This window comes from Hyperolius riggenbachi, chromosome 11, assembly GCF_040937935.1.
Source record: "Hyperolius riggenbachi isolate aHypRig1 chromosome 11, aHypRig1.pri, whole genome shotgun sequence".
Classification (NCBI taxonomy): Eukaryota; Metazoa; Chordata; class Amphibia; order Anura; family Hyperoliidae; genus Hyperolius; species Hyperolius riggenbachi.
In genome coordinates this window covers 101,864,399-101,889,949 of record NC_090656.1, presented here as the reverse complement: position 1 = coordinate 101,889,949, position 25,551 = coordinate 101,864,399, and the positions used below count along the sequence as shown (strand labels likewise).

At 44.6% G+C, this 25,551-nt stretch overlaps 1 long non-coding RNA gene across 1 annotated transcript in view; it reads right to left on the bottom strand.

Moving 5' to 3' along the window:
• Window positions 1-2,702: 2,702 nt before the first annotated feature.
• Window positions 2,703-25,551, bottom strand: part of LOC137539036 (uncharacterized) — a 33,139-nt gene continuing 10,290 nt past the window's right edge. Inside the window, exons 2-3 of the long non-coding RNA XR_011024919.1 lie at window positions 6,152-6,202; window positions 2,703-3,033 (exon numbers count right to left, since the gene is read on the bottom strand). This is a non-coding gene — a long non-coding RNA (uncharacterized lncRNA). The remainder of the gene's footprint in view (window positions 3,034-6,151; window positions 6,203-25,551) is intronic.

The window sequence follows — 25,551 nt, the reverse complement described above, 5'->3', positions numbered from 1 at the left end:
GAAACACCTGATCTGCCTCCTTGTTCAAGCTCTATGGCTAAGAGTATTGGAAATGGAAACAGAGGGTCAGTAGGACAGCCGGGCAATCTGCGTTGTTTAAAAGGAAATAAATATGTCTGCCTCCATATCCCTCTTAGTTTTCATTTTTAATGATTGCTTCCTTTTGACAATAGGCCAGGACTTGTTGATAAGTGGTTGGTGTAGAGCAGGAGACTGATGTGTCATCCGTATGCCTTCACTGCAGTCAACACGTTCTTGGCTATTCCAGGAAAAGTTTCTGCTTAACTTTGCAAACTTTTCCAGAATTCATTTGCACAGCAAAAAAGAATAAAAAAAAAATCTTAGTTTCAACCCCCATTAAAGCCAATATATCAGGTGCACAAAATGACACCTCTTCAGCTACCCAAGTTGAAAGTAAGACAGCTCTATTGTTATTCCGGTCCTCTAATCCGCTTGTACATATGTATGCTTGCCACTCAACGCCCGCATTTATAATGTATCTGATGGTGCAGTTAATTATCCCACACTCTCCCACTCATTTTATGTATACATGAAGACATAAAGAGTAGTGACATGTATATAGATGCTCATTAAATTATATTCACATCACATTAGCATTAAATGGAACATTGCTGAAGCACTTTCTTTGCTGAGCGTGTTTGATAAATATTCTGTCTTTCTCAATACAAAGCCCTGGGGCGATTTATCAAATGCTATTTAAAAAACTTGATAGAGTTCCATAGCTGGAGAGCGAGTGATTATCAGAATAGCTATCTCAATGAAAATATATCATCACTGATGCCCTAGAGCCACCGTCATGCAGAAAGACCCTCATCAGCACCATCCGGTACCCAGAATATGATCATTAACTCATTTTACAGATTTATAGGAAGATGCTGGCCAGCAGGGGCATTGCTAGCCCCAAAGATTAGTGGCACATGTCTATTCTGGTGGGGCCTGTATGTCCCCAGGCAGAGTAGAGCCACCACAGCATCCAGCATGGCACCACACAGTACCCAGCATGCCCCACAGAGGCACCACAGCACCCAGCATGGCATTACACAGCTCCCAGCATGACACCACAGCACCCAGCATGGCATAACAGCATTCAGCATGCACCACAGAGACCCCATAGCATCCAGCTTGGCACCACAGCACACAGCAATGGGTGGTATGCTGGGTGCTATAGAGCCTATATGTGAGCATATTGGGTTCTTTGATGCCATGCTAGATGCTGTGATGCCTTTATGGGGGCATGCAGGGAGATGTGGTGCATCTATGGGGGGTATGCTGGGTGCTGTAGTTCCATGCTAAGTGCTGTGATGCCTTTAGGGGGGCATGCAGGGAGATGTGGTGCATCTATGGGGGGTATGCTGGGTGCTGTAGTTCCATGCTGGGTGCTGCGATACCTTTAGGGGGGCATACAGGGATCTGTGGTTCTTCTGTGGGGGCATGCTGGGAGTTGCGGTGCCCCAATGGGAGGCCAGTGGGAGGGGGTACACACAGGATCAGGGAATGCTATGGGGGGACTGGCAGCAAGCCAGACCAGCCAGCACAGAAGCCGGGTAACTCTGCCTAGTTATGTTTAACCACTTAATTCCGTTAGTCTGGAGGTCAGTGAATGGGAACCCAGTTCCCATTCATTGATCTAAGTCCCCATATGAAAGACGAAGCCGTCTACGAGACGGCTCAGTGTTTCATAAATCCCCTTCTGTTCCATCCACGCATTACTTCCGCCTTGCATAGTAATACTACGCATGCAGAAGTGATAAATGCGGGCATTGAGTGGCAAGCATACATATGTACAAGCGGATTAGAGGACCGGAATAACAATAGAGCTGTCTTACTTTCAACTTGGGTAGCTGAAGAGGTGTCATTTTGTGCACCTGATGTGATGTATTGTCTTTATTGGGGGCTGAAACTAAGATTTTTTTTCAAGTAAAACATCCTGGTTATTAACCGCTTGAGGACCGCAGGCTTACACCCTCCTAGTGACCAGGCCATTTTTTTTACGATTAAGTACACTGCAGCTTTAACAGTGTGCTGCACGACCATACAACTTGGCACACAAATGAATCTTGCCCCCTTTTCTTGTTACCAACAGAGCTTTCTGTTGGTGGCATCTGATTGCTGCTGCAACATTTTTTTTTATTAATTTAAATGTTGTTTTCAATAAAAATGTTTTTATTTTTTCTCCCACCCTCCCCCCGAGTGTGATTGTCTCTCATAGGCATCAGCCTATGAGAGCGATCTATTTGTGAGCCTCTCCTGGGGACAACTCAGTGAAAGCACTGCACTGGATCGCAGCACTCTTCAAGTATTTGCAGCTTTTTGGGTTTTATTCTACAGCCTGCCAGCCGCGATTGCAGCTGGCAACTGCAAGTTGTTCAGCAGGGATGGGCAATCCCCGCTAATCTCTACCCCAGAACTTGACGCCGATTGGCGTTAGGTGGCCCTGTGGAGCCACCTTCCCGACGCTGATCGCGAGTAGGTGGTCAGGAAGGGATTATTGTTTTCTACTGTACATACACATTTTGATCTCATCATGTCACATATTGCCTCTGGTACACTTAAAAAAAATGTGTTACTCCTAACAGAACTTGAGACTTGATATCTTAACCAGAGAGGAACTTCATCAGCATACATTTCTTTTTTTTTTGTGCCATTCTGATTTATTCATTAATTAACACTAATGAGGTAGAAGTTGCAGGACCAATTCCTCCAATTTACAGCACTCATAAATACTTGTAACTGTTTTACAGATGAGAATTACATTTGGCGTCGTCCATCATGCTGTTCTGTGGCTGTAAAGCTGAGGAAATCATAGTGGTTAGCAGTCAGAATACTGTATATATGTATCTTCTAGAAGGAGGTTGTCCCAGGGGAATTCAACATAATTGTGGTGGAACATGGCTGTCTGTTATTTGAATGCGCCTTGGATGATGCCAATTATCACTGAATGAGGGAGTTCATTTTTATAATCACAGAGTGGGAAAATTGCTGATCTGGTTCCTATGATGGTGTATATATAAGCTGTAGAAAGAAAGTGCATTAGTGAATCACTCATAAAGGTAATGGCAAAGGTCATATGGACTACTAGTCTTACAAATTAAAGGCCAAGTCACTTCATACTGGATGTATTATTACTGTAATACTGAGTGGACATTTCTCCATGGCTCCAGAGGCCACATATATTGTGTGAGGTCTCCACCTCTGCCATTATAAGTCACTAGTCCTTGTAATGTGTGAAGGGGTGATTTAGAATACTTGTTGCAATAACAGCTATTAATTAGTAACATTGAGGAGCTGCCTTTGCATAAGTACCAAACTGTAAAGTAGTTGCTTCTGTTCTGTATTAAATATGTACCTTAAAGAAAAACTTAGATGAAATAAGCATTGGTGCTTCATCCAGTCCAAAGTAGGCCATGGGCTCCATCACCATCCTCTTGGGCTGTTTGATTCCTCCGCTGTCCCGGTAGTTGTGCTCCCCAGTGCATGCGTGGCCCTGGCCATGTGCATCCTTGGTCGCTTTACCGTGCCGGGAGCATTGTGCACCTGCGCAGTTAGTTTATGCTGGGAATACACGGTCCGTTTTTAAGCTTATACGCTGGTTCGATAGATAATTTCCGAGTTGTCCGATCTCACTTTCGATTCTTTGGCCACTCGTTTTCTGATAGAAGTGAATGAAAAAAGATAAGAAAAATGAGAGAAAGATAAGAGAATCAAGAGCTGAATCGAGACGCAAAAACGATCGAGAGCAGAAACACACGGCAGAGACGAACCGTGTATTCCCAGCATAAGGCCTGTAACTGTAAATTGTGCAAAATGCACAGACCAAGATTCGCAGTAGAGTGTGATTAGCCTAGTCCGGGACATAACCAGATTGGACGGTGGAGGAACAAAATGGCATGGGAAGATGGTGAAGGAGCCCATGGCCCACAGGGAGCTGTAGGAAGCAGGTCTGTGAAAGGGCCATCTATCCAAGCCACACATGCCACCCGGTCATAAGGATCGTTCCGCCACTGCTTGGACCTGCTACATTCCACCAACACGCCTTACCATCTATCTCTGCATGGTGACCAGTTGTTTCTGCACCAGGTTTTATCCTGCACTGCTCAGCTGATTGTCAACTGGATCCTATATCCCACTGTAACGGGTAGGACTGCTCCAGGGTCACATGTGCTATGACCCGTTTTTTGGATACTATATAGCCTAGTGTGTTATTTCTTTAATTATATATAAATAACTTTCTGGCACATATGCCCCACCATATTTTTACCATTACCACATTTTTTAATATAATGAGCTGTAGGAATCCCCAGGTAATTATAAATGTGTTTGTTTTACATCTCAGGTATACTTCAAAGAGGAAGCTTACCAAAAGATAATGGGGGGGGGGGGGGGGGGAAATCAAGACATTTCAAACTGAGAAGTTAAAAAATGTCAAATGGATCGAGAAATGATTAATATTTGTTGTGTAATTGTTCATGTTGTTTGATCCTCCATGAGCCTGCAGGTCAGCAACTTTAGTGCTTTCAAGCACCTTCAATTTGTGCAGCTGCAGCCAACCTGTGACTAGGCATACGTAATAAAGGGTGCCTGGAAAATTGGGCACCCAGGAAAGCCGATAGTATAATATAGGTAAATATACCAATATTCTACTATTTAGTGTAAAGAAGGATCCAAAAATATGGGTATTAAAGGGAACCTGAAATTATTTAAAATAAACACATGACGTAGCTGCAAATGAATATTACATACTTACCTCACCGACAGTTCCTCTCAGAAGCTCACCATTTTCTTCTTAGGGCTCTTTCACACTACAGGCAGCGGTAAAAGGCTAAAACGCTGCGTTTTGGCTGCAGGCGTTTTCAAGGCGTTTTCAAGGCGTTTTAACGCCAATACATCACTATCAATTGTAATAAGAAACGCCACGGTAGGCCCAGAAAAAGCGCCTGGGAGCGTTGAAACGCAACGCTCCAAAACGCGGCGTTAGATGTGAAAGGTGAAATGAAAGTCTATGGACTTTCATTTTACCTTGGAAAACGCTCACTTTGGCCGTGGCGTTAAAACGCCGAAAAAGCCCTCTAGTGTGAAAGGGCCCTTACACAGTGAAAAGATGAAGCTGGCACACCTACTTGTTCTGGGTGCTTGACGTTAGTAGCTAGGCAAAGCTACTTAATATTGTCATATAACTGTAAGGTACATCAGCACACCAGTCTCGATTATATTGCAGCGCACATTTATTGTGCAGTAATCCACATATTATCCGACAATTGTTTCAGGGGCCACACAGGGTCCCCCTTTCTCAAGGCATGTGGCATAACACAGTTACATACAATCAAATCTTTTATATACCAAACAAACATTCTCAAAACCCAACACCACGCCTCTCCAATAGTGACATCATAATTAGCAAGTTACTCCCCAGACAGATGTAAACAAAACTAAAGTCCACAGTTGTACGCTCAATCAACGTACTGTACATGATAAATTACATTCTCCATGTGCTTAATCCATATTATGTCAATTGCATATAGACTTACAGCGATCTCAAAGATTGGCACTCACTACGTGCAGCCTAACGATTGCTTACCGCTTAAAACTCAAAAAACCATTAAGTATTGACTGGCAGCTGTAAAGCTCCGTGGAATCCGTCCTATTGGTGAATGGATCTGAGCCCGTACGGGTCCGTGCGGCGTTGCCGTTAATGTGTGGGCGTGCCTATGACGCTTCACATTCTTATTGGTTAAATTCCGTGTCTTCCAACACAGAAGTCCGTGTGACGTTGCCATGGAAGCGGCAGCGTCATTAAGACGCTTTGCCTACCTATTGGTTGGCTCCAGGCTCTATCCTCCCTGGCTTCATTATACCAGTAGAAGGTACCAGGCAGTCGGGACGGCCCAATTAAGTACCGTAAACGTCGTCATGGCAACGTATGCCGCCATTGTCGTCCGCAATTGTGAAAAACGGCCGCTATAGCTCTAGCATCCTAATAAAAATAGTGGACATAGCGGTGGAGGCACATGCAACGCTATGTCCCCACCTTGTTTAAATTCACATGGAAACTGAAGCACGAACGCCCATGCAAATTACATGGAGCGATCAGCAAGCATCAGGCATACATGTAAGATGAAATTGTGGGACTCACCAATCCGGGGTCGCTGCAACTGCATATGCTGACTTATCCATGGCAATTGGTCTGTGGGAATAAAGATTAGTGACAGTTAAAATCAATTAATAAAAACAGCATAAATACATATTGTATATTATGCTAAATACAATCCATATTGTGTCAATCTTTAATAAAGCAGGTAAAGGGGTTATTCTGATTGAGTCCCTTGGGGTGTACAGTGTCTATTGTAAAGATCCAATATTCTTCTCTTTCAGTTAATTTTTTATCCCAGTCTCCTCCCCTATTGGGTTTTGCAACATGTTCTATGATAACCGCTCGAAATTGATAAGCGCTATGATTGTTTTCAAAGAAATGAACCGCTACCGATTTAGTGTGGTCAAGTTCCTTTCTTTTTAATTTGGCCGACCAGGCTGCATTGATGTTGCAACGATGTTGCTGAAACCTCTTTTTGAAGGGTGACGTGGTTTTACCCACGTAAGCCAAGCTGCATGGGCATTTTAACATGTATATCACGTGATCAGTGTTGCAGTTGAAATAACCCTTGATTTTATGATTTTTTTCTACTGTTAGGATATTGCACATGTGTGCCTGTCATCAAATGGTCACACACTTTACAGTTAAAGCACCTATAGCAACCAGTCTTTGTGGGAAAAATAAAATCCTTCTTATATTTTGTTTGGGGGTCTGCTTGTACTAACAGGCTGCGTAAATTGGCATTTGACTTGTATGCAAACATTGGGCGTTCTTTTGCAATCTGTACCAATGATTGGTCAGACTGCAAAATGTCAAGATTTTTAAGCGTAGCCTTCTTGACCAGGCCTGAGCTGTTGTTAAATGTCTGTACAAATAGAACACCTTTGTTCACTTTTTTATTGCTCCCATTTTCCAAGATGTCATATGCCCGAATGCGGGCGTTTGTGAGTTTTTATTAATTGATTTTAACGGTCACTAATCTTTATTCCCACAGACCAATTGCCATGGATAAGTCAGCGTATGCAGTTGCAGCGACCCCGGATTGGTGAGTCCCACAATTTCATCTTACATGTATGCCTGATGCTTGCTGATTGCTCCAAGTAATTTGCATGGGCCTTCGTGCTTCTGCTTCCATGTGAATTTAAACAAGGTGGGGACATAGCGTCACATGTGCCTCCACCGCTATATCCACTATTTTTATTAGGATGCTAGAGCTATAGCGACCTTTTTTCACAATTGCGGACGACAGTGGCGGCATACGTTGCCATGATGACATTTACGTTACTTAATTGGGCCGTCCCGACTGCCTGGTACCTCCTACTGGTATAATGAAGCCAGGGAGGATAGAGCCTGGAGCCAACCAATAGGAAGGCGAAGCGTCTTAATGACGCTGCCGCTTCCATGGCAACGTCACCTGGACTTCTGTGTTGGAAGACACGGAATGTAACCAATTGGAATGTGAAGCGTCACAGGCACGCCCACACATTAATGACAACGCCGCACGGACCCGTACGGGCTCAGATCCATTCACCAATAGGACGTATCCCACGGAGCTTTACAGCTGCCAGTCAATACTTAATGTTTTTTTTTAGTTTTTAGCGGTGAGCAATCGCTAGGCTGCACGTAGTGAGTGCCAATCTTTGAAATCGCTGTAAGTCTATATGCAATTGACATAATATGGATTAAGCATGTGGAGAACGTAATTTATCATGTACAGTACGTTGATTGAGCGTACAACTGTGGACTTTAGTTTTGTTTACATCTGTCTGGGGAGTACCTTGCTAATTATGATGTCACTATTGGAGGGGTGTGGTGTTGGGTTTTGAGAATGTTTGTTTGGTATATATAGGATTTGATTGTATGTAACTGTGTTACGCCACATGCCTTGAGAAAGGGGGACCCTGTTTGGCCCCCAAAACAATTGTCGGATAATATGTGGATTACTGCACAATAAATGTGCGCTGCAATATAATCGAGACTGGTGTGGTGATGTACCTTACAGTTATGACATTTTCTTCATACAGTGATCCCTTCCAGTTCTGACAATATTTTGTCAGAACTGAAATATACCAGTTGCTGTCAGTTATATATCAGCAGCTGTTAGTTACAACTGAATGTGCAAGGTAATGTCCATGTTTCCCTATGGCTCAAGTGGGCAATATTACAGTTTAACAGTGTGCTGACCAGGAAGCTGTTATGGTGTAATGGCCATTTTTAAAATGGAGGACGGAGAATTCCATTGATCACAGTGGACAAATGGGATGCAGGAGAGGAGAAAGAGATTGAGGAGAAGACTGTACAGGAGGTAAGTTTGACCTGTGTATGGTTATTTTGCTTTTTAATTTCAGTTCAGGTTCTCTTTAACTACCAACATTTTACTATAGCTAAACCCAACTGACATCAACTGACTCTCACACAGAACCCGCTCTACTCTGATACTTAACCCGCCCCTAACTACTTTGAAATACTATCTGTATAAATTGCACTTAGCACTTTTACCTCTTGTGAATTGTTTCAGAGGTTTTTTTTATTCAGTACTGATATGAATTGACTAGTGATTTATTGTGTGTTGGGTGTAATTGTCATGTCATTAATAACATTGTATAATTGCTTCTTATCAGCACTACCCATATTTTTGTTACCCGTTCACCATACAGTAAATTGTTAATACGTGTTGTAAAATTATTTTAGACGTAATTTTGGATACATCCTTTCGTACAGAGAGCAAGCTGGTTCTCTTTTAGAAATAAAAACCTCAACAATTGTGAGTTTCAAAAATGCCACAACTGTCGCATAAATGACAGAATGTTAAAATATAAAAATTACAACGTAGTGTATTCTCTTAAAAATGAGCAAGTATGCCTGAATTTTCTATATATTCCTAGGGATACCGCACAATTCCCGTACAAAATGTGGGTCCTGAAACGGAAAATGTATGTCCCAAGTGGTATAGACTCTAACTGTATAATAGCAGTCACTGGCCGTTATGCATAAGATGCCTTGATAATTCTCACCGCTCCTGCGATAGTTCCTCCAACATATCCCAGAGTTTCCCAGATGGGATAGTCCTAGTATTCTCCAGGGATCTTCTTCAGTGATGCGGGGAGCCGCTTCAATCACTCGGCGGGCAACACCGCTGAAGCGGTAAACTGCTAGCCGCAGGAGCGGTGAGAATTATCAAGGCATCTTATGCATAACGGCCAGTGACTGCTATTATACAGTTAGAGTCTATACCACTTGGGACATACATTTTCCGTTTCAGGACCCACATTTTGTACGGGAATTGTGCGGTATCCCTAGGAATATATAGAAAATTCAGGCATACTAGCTCATTTTTAAGAGAATACACTACGTTGTAATTTTTATATTTTAACACTCTGTCATTTATGCGACAGTTGTGGCATTTTTGAAACTCACAATTGTTGAGGTTTTTTTTTCTAAAAGAGAACCAGCTTGCTCTCTGTACGAAAGGATGAATGCATGAGAGTGTATATGGCTGAGATTTATGGCACTTGGTGATAATATTCACAATAAAAAGTCTGTAATTAGAACAGCAATTGTGCATTAACTTATGTCCAGCGCACCCCTGACTACATTCATATTTGCTTTTCTTTAGGTGGGGATAGGGGAGTATCCCACCCTAGGTGGTTGCAGCAGGAGGCAGTTTACACTGTACAGGGTTACTGGCATCGCTATTAACCCAACAGTCCTCTTTGGGCAGCGCCCTCCAGTGTGTCTTTTTTGTAATTTTGGATACGTCCATTAATAATAAATAATAATCGATTCTTTGAGACATACTTGTGAGAGCCTTTTTTTTTTAATATATACTACTATCCCTCTATAATAAGAGTATAGCCTGTCACATTTCTCCTCCTGTAGCATTCTGGCCACTATGGCCTCAATTCACTAAGATCATGCTGGAGATAATAAGGCAAGAGAAAACTTACCACTGCACAGTGAGAGAGTTATCTTATCTCTTCATTCCTTAAAGAGACTCTGTAACAAAATTTTCAGCCTTATTTCTTCTATCCTATAAGTTCTTATACGTGTTCTAATGTAGTCTGTCTTACTGCAGCCTTTCATAGTTGCACAGTGGCTGTATTATCTCTGTTATATAATGTAATCTTCTTTTCTCTGACTGCTGTGTCAGGCTCAGGCACTCAGGCTGGAATGTGCTGCACTGCTTGTGATAGGATAGAAGCTATACACACCCTCGCCAGGCCCCTGCAGGCTCTGTGTGAGTCACAGACTGAGCTCCTCTCACCCTATCACATGCTGTTAGCAGCCATGTCTTTTGTTTGTAAACACTGCCTAAAACTGGCAATTACAAGCCAGGATTGCAGCAGGGAGTGGCAGAAATAGTACAGAGGGACCCAGGAGAACATAATGAATAGAATAATATGCTTTTTATTGTAAGAATTTTAGAGTACAGATTATCTTTTTAAGTTACCTCCTCTGTAGTTAAAGGGGCCCATACACTGAGCCGATTAGCGGACAATTGATAGATGGATTTGCGGATGATTTCGATCGATTTCAATCGATCTGACATGCTGGAAAATCTAGGTCAATCTGTTGAGATGGCTTATCAGTTTGCATTGGACCTTATGGAAATCTGATGGCAAAAAAAATGCCATCAGATCGATTTTCAATAGATTTCATACTGAAATCTATTGGAAATCTGTTCCTAGTAAAAAATGTTCCTAAACACATCAGATAGATCAGAAATCTATCTGATGATCTATCTGCTGCTAATCTAACGAGTGTATGGGCCACCTTTAGTTACCTCCTCTGTAGTTTAGTTACCTCCTCTGTAGATATTTTCACATGCAGTTAATTAACAGCCTGTCTTTAACTTTAGAATTCTAGCGTTATTTTAAGGATTGAAGAGTTAACTTTAAGTTTGCCTGAGGTAAAATGTTTCCTGAATACGACATGCCTCATCACCATGGAGATAACTCTAGAAACGTTATGAAAGACAGGAGATAAGCTTAGTGAATTGAGGCCTATGTCCGACTTCTACTTTCCTCCTCCCCAATAACAAGTGTGACCACCATGATATTTCCCCAGCCTCCCCCCTCCCACAATGAAGATGGGGGAGTGGTGATTAATGGTGGAACATATTACCTTCTCCAGCATCAGGTCTGGATTTTCCCTCTACTGTGCAAGTAGCCGCTGTCACCCTATCTGTCTCTATCCTGCTTCTGAGTATTCTTGCATGTTGTGTTGACCAGCATTCACACAAACTAGGTGATGGGCATTGCAACTAGCAGTTGGCTACATGCTGCACATTGTGAACATGCGTTCTACAAGTTATGTGCACATTTTGTATAGAACACAAGTTGTGCTGTGCAGTAACTACGACCAAAGAGACTGCTGTCAAGCATTATTATTATTTAGTGTTTACTGTATATAGTGCCGACATCTTCCGCAGCGTTGCACAGAGTACATAGACTTGTCACTTAACTGTCTTTCAAAGGGGCTCACAATCTAATCCCTACCATAGTCTAGGGACAATTTAGGGGGGAGCCAATTAACTTATGTGTATGATTTTGAAATGTGGGGGAAAATCTGAGTGCCCAGAGGTAACCCACACAGACATGTGGAGAACATACAAACTGTGTAGATAGTGCCCTGGCTGGGATTCAAATTCGGGATCCAGTGCTGCCTGCAAGGTGAGAGCATCAACACATTCACCAGATTTCATTCACATCCACGAGTTTAAGTTCACAGTGGCCAGTTGCATAACGCAGGCATTGTAATGAGTGTGAACTGCAATGGAGACTGAACTTAGACTTTAATACAAAGCCTGCATGCAGTGAGTTAGAATAATGTGATCAGTTACAACGCAGTACTGTGAGCAAGATCATAGAATTGTATGGGTAGTGGGAGTTGACATAAAGGATTCTCCTGCAACGCAGCTGAGCACTGGGAACTAGCCGCCAAAAAAACAGGATTTACAGCTTGCAGAAGTTTTAAACAAAAAAGCAATTAGGCACGTCACGTATTAAACTATTGGATTAAATATTTAGTTGTATTCCTTGAGTTTGTTTTAAATTCTAAATTGTATTTTTATTCTATGTTGTTTTTTATTTTTGTTTTCTGACATATTCCCTGCATTTGGTTCAACTTCTAAATTGTATTTTTTTTTTTTTTTTTAAGTATACCTTTAGATACTATTGGGCATACTGTAAAGTGTCCTTTTAAAGTGCTTACCAGAGATGCTCGGATGTGCCTCATCCACGAATTCGGAAATCCGCGTGGTTGCAAAAAAAAATCCGCATTCGGCCCCGCCGCATGCGGATTTTCGTCCGCGTCCACGCAACCACGCGGATTTTTTCCCGTGAATGGCGTAATCACGCGCGGATTCACGCCCGGAGGCGGATTTTCTTTTAACGTTAATAACAAAGCCCCCATACATGCTACAGTCCCCCAAATAGCATGGATTATCGAGGTGATAAGGGGCAACATAACTTCAACATAAAAAATTCCCCCCAAAATTTTTTTTCTAGAGAAAATGGATGTTAAAGTGAAATCAACACTTTAAATGGGGCTATTAATTGGTAATAAGTGGTTTTAAAAAGGGATATACGCGTTAAGCAGTCAAAGAGGTGAAGGCGAGTTCCAATGGCACTTGGCGGCGAAGGTACCGCTGGAGGAGGATGAGTGGCTGACGGCAAAAAGGCTCCAGAGAGGTTTTTGTAATTTTTTTTTTTGTTTTTTTTGCAGCAATTAGCAATGACATCGCAGCAGAGTTGTCAGTGGACACGGGCAGTGTGAACGCAGAGTGCAGTGGTGGTAGCGACTGAGTCAGGAGAAGGACTATGCGGGCGGTCAGTTCAGCAGCACAGAAGGACCACGGCAACATACTGGTGGTAGTAGTAGCAGCACAGCATCATAGTGCTGGCCAAAAAATTAAATGCACCCGGCGACCCGGGCAGTGTGAACGCAGAGTGTAGTAGCGACTGAGTCAGGAGGACAAAGCGGGCGGTCAGTTCAGCAGCAGCAGCACAGTAGTAGTAGCACAGCGTCATAGTGCTGCTGGCCAAAAAATTAAATGCACCCGGCGACCCGGGCAGTGTGAACGCAGAGTGTAGTAGCGACTGAGTCAGGAGGACAAAGCGGGCGGTCAGTTCAGCAGCAGCAGCACAGTAGTAGTAGCACAGCGTCATAGTGCAGGCCAAAAAATTAAATGCACCCGGCGACCCGGGCAGTGTGAACGCAGAGTGTAGTAGCGACTGAGTCAGGAGGACAAAGCGGGCGGTCAGTTCAGCAGCAGCAGCACAGTAGTAGTAGCACAGCGTCATAGTGCTGGCCAAAAAATTAAATGCACCCGGCGACCCGGGCAGTGTGAACGCAGAGTGTAGTAGCGACTGAGTCAGGAGGACAAAGCGGGCGGTCAGTTCAGCAGCAGCAGCACAGTAGTAGTAGCACAGCGTCATAGTGCTGGCCAAAAAATTAAATGCACCCGGCGACCCGGGCAGTGTGAATGCAGAGTGTAGTAGCGACTGAGTCAGGAGGACAAAGCGGGCGGTCAGTTCAGCAGCAGCAGCACAGTAGTAGTAGCACAGCGTCATAGTGCTGGCCAAAAAATTAAATGCACCCGGCGACCCGGGCAGTGTGAACGCAGAGTGTAGTAGCGACTGAGTCAGGAGGACAAAGTGGGCGGTCAGTTTCAGCAGCTCAGGAGGACCATGGCAACTTACTGGTAGTAGTACCATAACACCAAAAAATTAACCAAGGTAGGCACTAGGCAGGTAGTAAATGTCTTTATAAAGGCAGGCATAGTTAACAACAGCACATGCAGCAGCCACTTCATGTCCCCCTGTGTCCGACAATAGGGGCCAGGAACTCACCTTCCACCCAAGCCTGGTTGATTTTCAGGAAGGTGAGTTTGTCCACAGAGGCGTGGGAGAGCCGGGAGCGCTTCTCTGTGACCACGCCACCGGCCGCACTAAAGCATCTCTCTGAGAGGACACTGGAAGGAGGGCAGGATAGGAGTTCCAGGGCGTACTGGGAAAGCTCGCTCCAGATGTCCAGTCTCTTGACCCAGTACTCCAAGGGGTCCACGGGGCTGTCGGTGTCATTGAGCCCGCTGGATGACCCCATATAGTCAGACACCATGGTTTTCAGTCGTTGCTTGTGCTGGTTGGTGGTTGATGCTGTGGCGGGCACCTCTGTTCTGGGCTGCTGCACTGCATACAGGCTCTTGCTTAGGCTCTTCAGGTCTCCGGGGCGCCAGTTGCTGCTGCTGCTGCTGGTGGTTGTTGTTGTGCTGCTAGTGGCAATGGCAGGAACCTCTTGCTGGCTTGGCAGAGCAGTTACAGTGGGGGTGGAAGGCTGGGGGAATGCTTCCAGTAGTCTGCGCACAAGGGCCTCCTTCAACTCCCTTGTGCGTTGCTCGGTGGTGGATGGCGTCATTAAGTCTCCCAGCTTCCCCTTCAGACGGGGATCAAGCATCAAGGTAATCCAGATGTCCTCCCTTGAACGCATCTGGATCACCCGGGGGTCCCTGCGAAGGCAGCGCAACATGTGCACAGCCATGGGAAACAAGTGGGCCCTGCCAGCAAGATCTTCCTCGTCCTCGCCATTGTCCCATAACGCATGCCTGTCCTCTTCCTGTGCCATGTCGTTGTCCTCCTCAAACCGCCATCCACGTACAACGCCTGCTGCACTCTGCTCCTCCTCCTCCTCCTCATTCAGGTTAGGGACCTCCAACTCTTCCACTACCTGCTGTGAGCCCTCCTCTGAGCTGGACTGTGCTGCCATCTGCTCCTGTTCTTCCAACTGCCTCAGGGCTTCATCCCCACGCTCAATTAAATTGTCCATTGCCTGCTCCAGTAGACAAACCAAGGGCACCCACTGGCACACAGAGGCCCGCTCCTCACTGACCATCTTGGTTGCCTCCAGGAAGGGACTCAGCACCAGGCATACTTGCTGCATCAGTGTCCACTAAGTGGCAGTAATCATGGGGACTTGCTGGTTGCTGGGGACACTTGGGTCTAGCATGTAGGCCCTAAGAGCCAGCCTGTGCTGACACAGCCGCTCCAACATGGCCAGAGTCGAATTCCAGCGAACTGGCATGTCGATGATCATCCAGTGTTGTGGCCTTCCATAGTGCTGCTGTAAGGTGGACAAGAGTGATGAGGCAGTGGTTGACAGGCGGAAAAAGCGTACCACCGCCCGGGCATCCTGCAGCAGCTCGCTCATCCCCTGGTAGGTGCGCAAGAAGCGCTGCACCACAAGATTGAGCACGTGGGCCAAGCAGGGGATGTGCTGGAGGTTTCCCTGCTGCACTGCTGCCACCAGGTTGGCCCCGTTATCGGCTGCCACATACCCCACTTCCAGGCCTCTGGGGGTCAGCCACCTCTGCTCCTGCTTCCTGAGGGTGGCCAGGACGTTGGTGGCCGTAAGCCTCTCCTTCCCCAGGGTCACCAATTTTAAAAGGGCTTGGCAGTGCCGAGGCTTGGCGCTGCTGCTGCCTAGGCGGGCTTGCTTTCCGGGTGCTGAGGGAGTGTCGCGACAGGACCCTTCTGCATCCCCCCTGATCCCGCGTGGTGGCACCACTAGCTGGGCTGATGCGCTCTTGTCCTCCCTCCCTTCCATCAGTGTCACCCAGTGGGCCGTAAAGGACAGGTAGCGACCTGTCCCAAATCTACTACTCCACGAGTCCATGGTCACGTGGACCCGCTTGCCCACAGAGTAGTCCAGGGAACGGGCCACGTTTTCCACCGCAAACTTGTGGAGTGCTGGGATCGCGCTCCTGCTGAAATAGTGGCGACTGGGGACTTGCCACTCGGGGATGCCAAATTGGAGCAGCGTCCGCATGGCGATCCCCTCCTGCACCAGGGAGTAGGAAAGCAGCTGTGATGCCATGGCCCGGGCCAGCAAGCCATTGAGTTTGCGGATCCGCCTGTGGCTTGGAGGCAGAGGCTTGGTCAGACCCTGAAAGGTGTCGCTCAGCAGGGTCTGACGATGCTGGGATGCAGGGGAGGCAGAGGAGAGAGACGAACACTGGCTGCCAGCCTCAATGTCTGTGTCCTGAGCAGCCGAGGTGGAAGAGCGCTTGCGTGCTACTACTGCTGCTGCTGTGGGGGATTCACGACCCTGAGGGAGGGAGGATTCTGCTGCGCTGGTGGGCCTTCTGCTCTCAGGAACCCCTGCCAGCAGTGCCTGCTTCCTCTTAAAGTCTGCATACTCGCGGCAGTGGCGGCTTCTCAGGTGGCCCTGGAGGGATGAGGTACCCATCTTGCTCAGACTTTTCCCACGGCTCAATCTTTTGCTGCATAACCTGCACACCGCATACCTTTTGTCATCAGTACATTCCTCAAAGCAATCCCACACTGGTGACTTTAATTTACTGCGGCCCCCACTAGCAGAGGGTGCAGCGGAGCAATGTGTGGTAGTAGTTGCCGGGGGTTGCATGGTGGTGGTGCCGGCTGAAGCAGTGTCCTGTCTACTTCCTCCACGCCCACTGCTGCCGATGCCCCTGCCTGACATATGGCGATATCCTTGCCTAGGCCGAGGTGACTCGTCATCCTGCTCTGACCATTCTTCCACGGACTCAGCAGGCTGCACATAGTTAGGGTCCACAACGTCGTCATCATCAGCAGCATCATCATAATCCAGCTCTTCCTCTGACTCCCCCGCCTCCTCTTCTGTCCCTACATCCCCAGACACAGACCCCTCTTCTTCATCACCAGAACTCAACAACGCTTGTGATTGTGGCCCGATCTCAATCTCTGCCACATCAGTCCCCAGTAAGTCCTGAGCTTCTTGCATCAGCAGGTTCCCAGATGCCGGACTGAGGGACAGAACGCTGTCATCCTGGGAGGGCTGCTGACCAGTGGGTGCTGGGGTGGATGTCACAACAAGCGTGGGATGTTGGCTGCTGCTGCTACTGCTTGGAGTGGTGCTCAGAGTAGAGGTCTGGGAGGAAGTCATGATGTCCATGAGTACGTCAGGTTCCATTTGCTCAACCACCACACGGGGACCAGAAACTTTAAAATATTTGGACAATGGCGTCCGCTGACTCGGCCCAGGCTTTGCTGCCCCCTTTTCTGCTGCATCACGACCACGTACAGCTGGGCGTCCTCTCCCTGGACGTGGAGCAGTCCCAGAAGTGGCTGAGGCAATTGAACTCCCTTTCCTCTCACCCCGCGAAACCCTGCCAGACATGTTGCTAGTAATGAATCACTGGATGCAGTGGGCACAGTACAAGGTCACTGAAGGATGCAGTGGGCACAGTACAAGGTCACTGAAGGATGCAGTGGCCACAGTACAAGGTCACTGAAGGATGCAGTGGGCACAGCAGTGGGCACTGGATATACAACTAGGTCACTGAAGGATGCAGTGGCCACAGTACAAGGTCACTTAAGGATGCAGTGGGCACAGCAGTGGGCACTGGATATACAACTAGGTCACTGAAGGATGCAGTGGGCACAGTACAAGGTCACTGAAGGATGCAGTGGGCACAGTACAAGGTCACTGAAGGATGCAGTGGGCACAGTACAAGGTCACTGAAGGATGCAGTGGGCACAGCAGTGGGCACTGGATATACAACTAGGTCACTGAAGGATGCAGTGGGCACAGTACAAGGTCACTGAAGGATGTAGTGGCCACAGTACAAGGTCACTGAAGGATGCAGTGGGCACAGCAGTGGGCACTGGATATACAACTAGGTCACTGAAGGATGCAGTGGGCACAGTACAAGGTCACTGAAGGATGCAGTGGGCACAGTACAAGGTCACTGAAGGATGCAGTGGGGACAGTACAAGGTCACTGAAGGATGCAGTGGGCACAGCAGTGGGCACTGGATATACAACTAGGTCACTGAAGAATGCAGTGGCCACAGTACAAGGTCACTGAAGGATGCAGTGGGCACAGCAGTGGCCACTGGATATACAACTAGGTCAATGAAGGATGCAGTGGGCACACAAGGATGTCACACTGTGTAATGAGATGCTCATATGCCAGCGAGCGAGCAGTGGGCACTGGGCACGGCACAAGGTCACTGACAGAATGAATGAACAGCGCTGGCAGAGAGTGGCGGCGCTGGCGGTGTGACTGGCTGCCTGCAAATAGTACAAGTGTATAACTGTCACTGGAATATACAAGTGAACACTGCAGCTGCACTAACCTGCCTGCCTGCACTCTACACACAGATAATCCCCACTCCCACTACACTGCAGCACTGAACCTGCCTGCACAGCACTACACACAGTTAAATAATCACTAGACTCCCACACTCCCACTACACTACACTGACTACAACTAACTACAGCAATCACTCACTGACTAGCTAACTGTGTACAGTATAAGAGCAGTGTTAGCAAAAAAAACGCTTTGTTTTTAACACAATAAATGCACTTGCTCAAACAACAATGGCCTGGAGATAATCCTCTCAGCACCACAGTCTAACAAGGACAGAGCTTTTCCATCATGGCCGCCGCTTTATATTCAGGAGGGGAGGGCATAGCTCCCCTCCTGTGATTGGTTGCTAGGGCCTGGCTGGGGCACTCTGATTGGCCTGCAATGTGTCACTTCCGCATAGTTTGACGCATTTCCGCAAACCACGACTTCAGCACCGGGTTTCACGAGCGTGAATGCGGATTTCTGTCCGCATTCACGCGAAGCCAAAGTAGATTTTTGTGGTTGAAAATCTATTCACGGATTTTCGTGTCCGAGGCGGAATGCGTCAAAATGGTCATGAATCCACGCGTAAGCGTGATCACGACCTGGCGGTGAGCACCACTGGTGCTTACCTTGTGAATAACTTCCACTCATCTTCTTAGACTTCAAATTGCCATAGACAGGGATGAGTACTGGACTGAATTCCAGCTTCCAACACTTGAATGATCTTTTATTAATTTCTGAAAGGTCAGGGAAGAGTAATACAGTTCTATGGCTTTATAATTTATGTGCTAACAAGTGACTTGAACCACAAAATCTCTAGACAATGTCAAGCAAGGTCATCTTCTATCCGCTAGGCCAATGCACTGGCCACAAGAGAGCTCCTGCTTTGATCTTGTCTTGTGCAGGTAGATTGTTTGGTCTATTTATGTACAGAGATCCTTGGATGTCTGCTGTTTGTATTGTTGAGCTTTCTAAATTTAATTTCCTCTCTGTCCCACACCTAGAAGTCTTTGTTCTGCCTCTGTTCTCACTCTGCCTCTTGAGGGATTCTTTCAAGATAAACCATAAAGGATGTAAAAAAGAAAGAATGCAGTGATAAATAAATCACTCTAGCGCAGCATGGTTTTGGCAAAGAAACTAAAAAAAGTATACAGCTGAACTCTGGATTATTTGGGGATTTATACAAAGTTTACTCTTGTACTGTGCTTGCATGGTTCATATAACAACAACTATGGAGTGACATTAGATGTATCCAATTAGCTTATTCGGCCCTCTGTAACATTCCACAGTACTGCCCTACTAACTAGGCTAGAAGGCTGTGCTGACCAATCAGGCTTTCACCCCTGACATGTTAAAACCTAATTCTAGGGGGAAGTTCTAGATCTGGATAGTTTTTAAAGGAGTTAGTAACTTTTTCATTCTTGATTCCTGTCCCTCGGAGTATTCGTTTTTATATCCCATGGAGTCCAAATGGACAGGAACAGAGAAAAAGATGGTCAATTGGAACAAAGACATAAGTAAAACCCCACAATATGCCCCAAAGCCTTTGCAAACAATAATTAAAATAATTGCATTCATTTAATTAAAGTATAATATAGAATGGTATAGTTTAGTAATACTAGCAAAAATAACCCCCAAAAGGTTCTACGCTATCCAAAGCTAAAAGGAAATAAATATATAAAACATGTAAAATTGCCTTGAGACGTTCAGGTCATTTAACCACTTCAGCCTTCAGTGTCATTTCACCTTATACAGTGGAGGAAATAATTATTTGACCCCTCACTGATTTTGTAAGTTTGTCCAATGACAAAGAAATGAGAAGTCTCAGGACAGTATCATTTCAATGGTAGGTTTATTTTAGCAGTGGCAGATAGCACATCAAAAGGAAAATCGAAAAAATAACCTTAAATAAAAGATAGCAACTGATTTGCATTTTATTGAGTGAAATACGTTTTTGAACCCTCTAACAATAAAAGACTTAATACTTAGTGGAAAAACCCTTGTTTGCAAGCACAGAGGTCAAACGTTTCTTGTAATTGATGACCAAGTTTGCACACATTTTAGGAGGAATGTTGGTCCACTCCTCTTTGCAGATCATCTCTAAATCCCTAAGGTTTTGAGGCTGTCTCTGTGCAACTCTGAGCTTGAGCTCCCTCCATAGGTTTTCTATTGGATTAAGGTACGGAGACTGACTAGGCCACTCCATGACCTTAATGTGCTTCTTCTTGAGCCACTCCTTTGTTGCCTTTGCTGTATGTTTTGGGTCATTGTCGTGCTGGAACACCCATCCACGACCCATTTTCAGTTTCCTGGCAGAGGGAAGGAGGTTGTCGTTCAGGATTTCACGATACATGGCTCCGTCCATTTTCCCGTTAATGCGATTAAGTTGTCCTGTGCCCTTAGCAGAAAAACACCCCCAAAGCAAAATGTTTCCACCCCCATGCTTGACGGTGGGGACGGTGTTTTGGGGGTCATAGGCAGCATTTTTCTTCCTCCAAACACAGCGAGTTGAGTTAATGCCAAAGAGCTCTATTTTGGTCTCATCAGACCACAGCACCTTCTCCCAGTCACTCACAGAATCATTCAGGTGTTCATTGGCAAACTTCAGACGGGCCTGCACATATGCCTTCTTGAGCAGGGGGACCTTGCGAGCCCTGCAGGATTTTAATCCATTGCGGTGTAATGTGTTTCCAATGGTTTTCTTGGTGACTGTGGTCCCTGCTAATTTGAGGTCATTCACTAACTCCTCCCGTGTAGTTCTAGGATGCTTTTTCACCTTTCTCAGAACCATTGACACCCCACGAGGTGAGATCTTGCGTGGAGCCCCAGAGCGAGGTCGATTGATGGTCATTTTGTGCTCCTTCCATTTTCGAACAATCGCACCAACAGTTGTCACCTTCTCTCCCAGCTTCTTGCTAATGGTTTTGTAGCCCATTCCAGGCTTGTGCAGGTCTACAATTTTGTCTCTGACATCCTTGGACAGCTCTTTGGTCTTTCCCATGTTGGAGAGTTTGGAGTCTGCTTGATTGATTGATTCTGTGGACAGGTGTCTTTTATACAGGTGACTAGTTAAGACAGGTGTCCTTAATGAGGGTGACTAATTGAGTAGAAGTGTCTAACCACTCTGTGGGAGCCAGAACTCTTAATGGTTGGTAGGGGTTCAAAAACTTATTTCACTCAATGAAATGCAAATCAGTTGCTATCTTTTATTTAAGGTTATTTTTTCGATTTTCCTTTTGATGTGCTATCTGCCACTGCTAAAATAAACCTACCATTGAAATGATACTGTTCTGAGACTTTTCATTTCTTTGTCATTGGACAAACTTACAAAATCAGTGAGGGGTCAAATAATTATTTCCTCCACTGTACATCCGAGCAACTTTCACATCCCATTCATTCGCCAATAACTTTATCACTACTTATCACAATAAATTGATCTGTATCTTGTTTTTTCCGCCACCCATTAGGCTTTCTTTGGAGGGTACATTTTGCTAAGAATTCTTTCTTTCTAAATGTATTTTAACAGAAATATTAAGAAAAAAAAATTGAAAAAAAATCATTATTTCTCAGTTTTCAGCCATTATAGCTCTAAGATAATACATGCTACCATAATTAAAACCCATGTATTTTATTTGCCCATTTGTCCCAGTTATTATTACACCATTTAAATTATGTCCCTATAACAATGTGTGGCGTCAATATTTTATTTGGAAATAAAGGTGCTTTTTTTCAATTTGCGTCCATCACTATTTACAAGCTTATAACTTAAAAAATTATAGTAATATACTCTCTTGACCTGTATATTAAAAAGTTCAGACCCTTAGGCATCTATTTGTTGTTGTTGTTTTTTTTTATTGTAATTTTTTTTATTTTTATTTTTTTAATTAAAAAATGTATTTGATTTTTTTTTTGGAGTGGGGAGGTACACAGATAATTTTAAATGTAATTGATTGTGTATATTTTAGAAAAAAATGTATGTAGATGTAGTTTTTATCCACAAGATGGCCAAAGTCTTTTTTGTTTTTCATCCTGTAAGCAAGAGCTCTCACTTACAGGAACTGAAGGGATGACATGAAAAATTGTGACAGTACTAAAGATGATTACGTTCAGGCTCATTGTGGATCCATCATGATGAACAAATAATATGGTGAATATCAATCATTTCTTGATCTTGCTTCTATTTCTTTTAACTTCCCACTTTACAATGTATTGATTTATTTGTTTTCCCCTTTTACTAAAATTCCTCTTTAACTGGTTGCTGACCGATTGCCAAGAACGCGGCGGCAGCCCCAGGACTGCTCAACGCCAATTGGCATGAAGTCCAGGGGTGGGATTTTGCAGGAGATCATCCGCGCTAATGCGTGCGCATCTCTGCTTGAATGACGGAGCTCTGCTCTGACATCAGGCTCCCAGCGGCGATCACCGCTAGGAGACTGTTAGATGGTGAGACTGCCATCTATTTACGCTGTACAGCTCTGCGATCTACGGCAGCACTGTACTGGGGACAGCCATGTCACACAGCTGTCTCCCTGGGAGGCACAGAAGTGATCGGCTGTCATAGGCTGATGCCTATGACAGCGGATTGCTGTGATTGGCTGGCGGGGGGAGGGAGGAATTGTAATAAAAAAAATGTAAAGTTATTTAAGAAAAAAAGACAAATAAAAAATAAATAAACATCCTGGGAGCAATCAGAGCCCACCAACAGAAATCCTTGTTGGTGGGCAGAAAAAGGGGGAAATCACTTGTGTGCACAGTTGTATGGCCCTGCAGTGAGCCCTTAAAGCTGCAGTGGCCTAAATTGTAAAAAATAATCTGGTCACTAGGGGGTGTAAGCCTATGGTCCTGATGTGGTTAAGTGAGGTTAAAGGTAGGCACTAGGGATGCACATTCAGATTCCACGAAATTGAAATTTCCACATTTTCAATTGGACATCCGTATTTCCTATCTGAATCTGAAAATCTGAATTCCCCGGAAATCCAATTTGCCACAACTCAGTAATTTTAGCCCGATCGCAGAACTCTGAAGCATTGGACCAATCAGAGGATGCCAAATTTTGACGCACAATTCTAATTTCAGTCCAATCACAAAACTGACTTTCCATTTTTCTGATTTCCATTTTTCCGAAGTTTTTTTTTGCTTTCTCTTGTGCAAAAAATTCCATAATAAATTATTACTCAAAAATCAGAAAAACTGAATATCAGAAATCAGAATTTCAGCGGAATTGGAAATCAGCATCTCGGACCATCCTTAACCCATTCAGGTTCCGTGGTTTTCACGTGAGAAATGTTCACCTCTCATTCATTAGCCTATAACTTTATCACTACTTATCACAATGAACTGATCTATATCTTGTTTTTTCCGCCACCAATTAGGCTTTCTTTGGGGGGTACATTTTGCTAAGAGCCACTTCACTGTAAACGCATTTTAACAGGAAGAATAAGAAAAAAATGGAAAAATTCATTATTTCTCAGTTTTCAGCCATTATAGTTTTAAAATAATACATGCCTCCATAATTAAAACTCACGTATTGTATTTGCCCATATGTCCCGGTTATTACACCGTTAAAATTATGTCCCTACCACAATGTATGGCGACAATATTTTATTTGGAAATAAAGGTGCATTTTTTCCATTTTGCATCTATCACTATTAACAAGTTTAAAATAAAAAAATATAGAAATATTTCATCTTTACATTGATATTTAAAAAGTTTAGACCCTTAGGTAAATATTTGCATGTTTTTTTTTTTTTTTTATTGTAATGGGTTTTTTTTTTATAGTAAACATTTTATTTGGGTAGTTTTGGGAGGGTGGGGGGTAAACAATAGATTTATAATGTAAATGTGTGTTCATTTTAATTTATTTTTATTTTCAGTTGTAGTAGTATTTTTTGGCCACAAGATGGCGGCCATGAGATTGTTTACATGACGTCACTCTAAGCGTAACACACGCTTAGAGTGGCGCATCGGGGAGGGAACGGCCTGAAAAGGCACAGCTTCCGAGAGAAGCTGTCACTTTTTCAGCGGGGGAGAGGAATCAGTGATCGGGCACCATTGCCCAATACATTGATTCCCAGGCTACCGAATCCGCGGCCGGGAGTGCGCGTGCACGGCCACGGGAGCGCGCGGTAGCGCGCATGGTTACTGGACGTAGTTTCTACGTCCAGGAACCAAAATAGGTTAATAGGCACAAGACAGACAGTAAGGTTAGGCTTAGCCTAAGTATGAGCTTGGTAAAGGGTGGGGTTTCAGAATAAATTGGAGGAAATCTAGGCACTTGGTGCCTAAATGATATAGCGTGCGGTTCATCAACGTCGCTGTCGTGTATAAGCTATAAAAGATGACATGTCCTATTTTATACTGTAGTCAAAGTGTAACTATGCATGAATTCCACAGGGAAGATTTTCTGCTTTTTTATAGCTATCTATCACATTCACAAGTCTTCTATTGCTTTAGATTTTCTTCCAGCTTGTTTTATAGCATTCTGTAATGATTTATCCCAGAAGAATAGTTTTATCTTTGCTAATCCAGCCAAAGATTAGCATCTCTTAAAAGGTTTAGATTTAAAATGCTTGTCTCGTTCTCTGTTGTTCTTCATTTTAATAGGAGATACAACTTTGATAGTAGAAGAATATGTCAGTTTACAAAAATGTTCCAACATTTAATGTTTGTTTTTTTTGGTCCATATTTTGGAAACTTTGTAGTATTCCATATACTCTGGGATTCAGTTCACTGCATATCAATATAAAGGTCCACGTCATGAGGAAAGGTGTATTCAATGGAAAGCTTAAAACTGTAACAGAAAGCTATATAACATGTCATTACTATACAGATCATTTTGCAACTGAATGTCAGTGTAAGGCTTGACAGGTTATGTCCTCACTTAGTCTCTATGCTCCAATCTAGTGCCATGGCTCAGAGCCCGACCCACGGTCTTCACCTATAGATAATCCCCAGCGTGAACAGGACACTTTATTTGTCTCCTGACTACCCCCAGGTCTTAACGTGCAAGGCATACAGACTGGAGTAGAGAGGACAATAACCCACCAGAACCTCACTGAGGTAAGTATTGCACAGTTCATAAGTATCACACAGGATTAGCACCTTGACCTAGGAGGATGAGGCCCTCAGTATCGACTGCCAGTAATGACAGACAGTTCAGGGAACAGGCAGTAGTTGATCCAAGAAGCAAGCGAGAGAGTTCAAGCAAGGTCAGCATGCAAGATTATCCAAGCAACAATCAAGGGTCAGTCCAGGTAGCATGCAAGAGTATCAGGAAACAAACAATGGTCGGTCCAGGCAGCCAGCAAGCA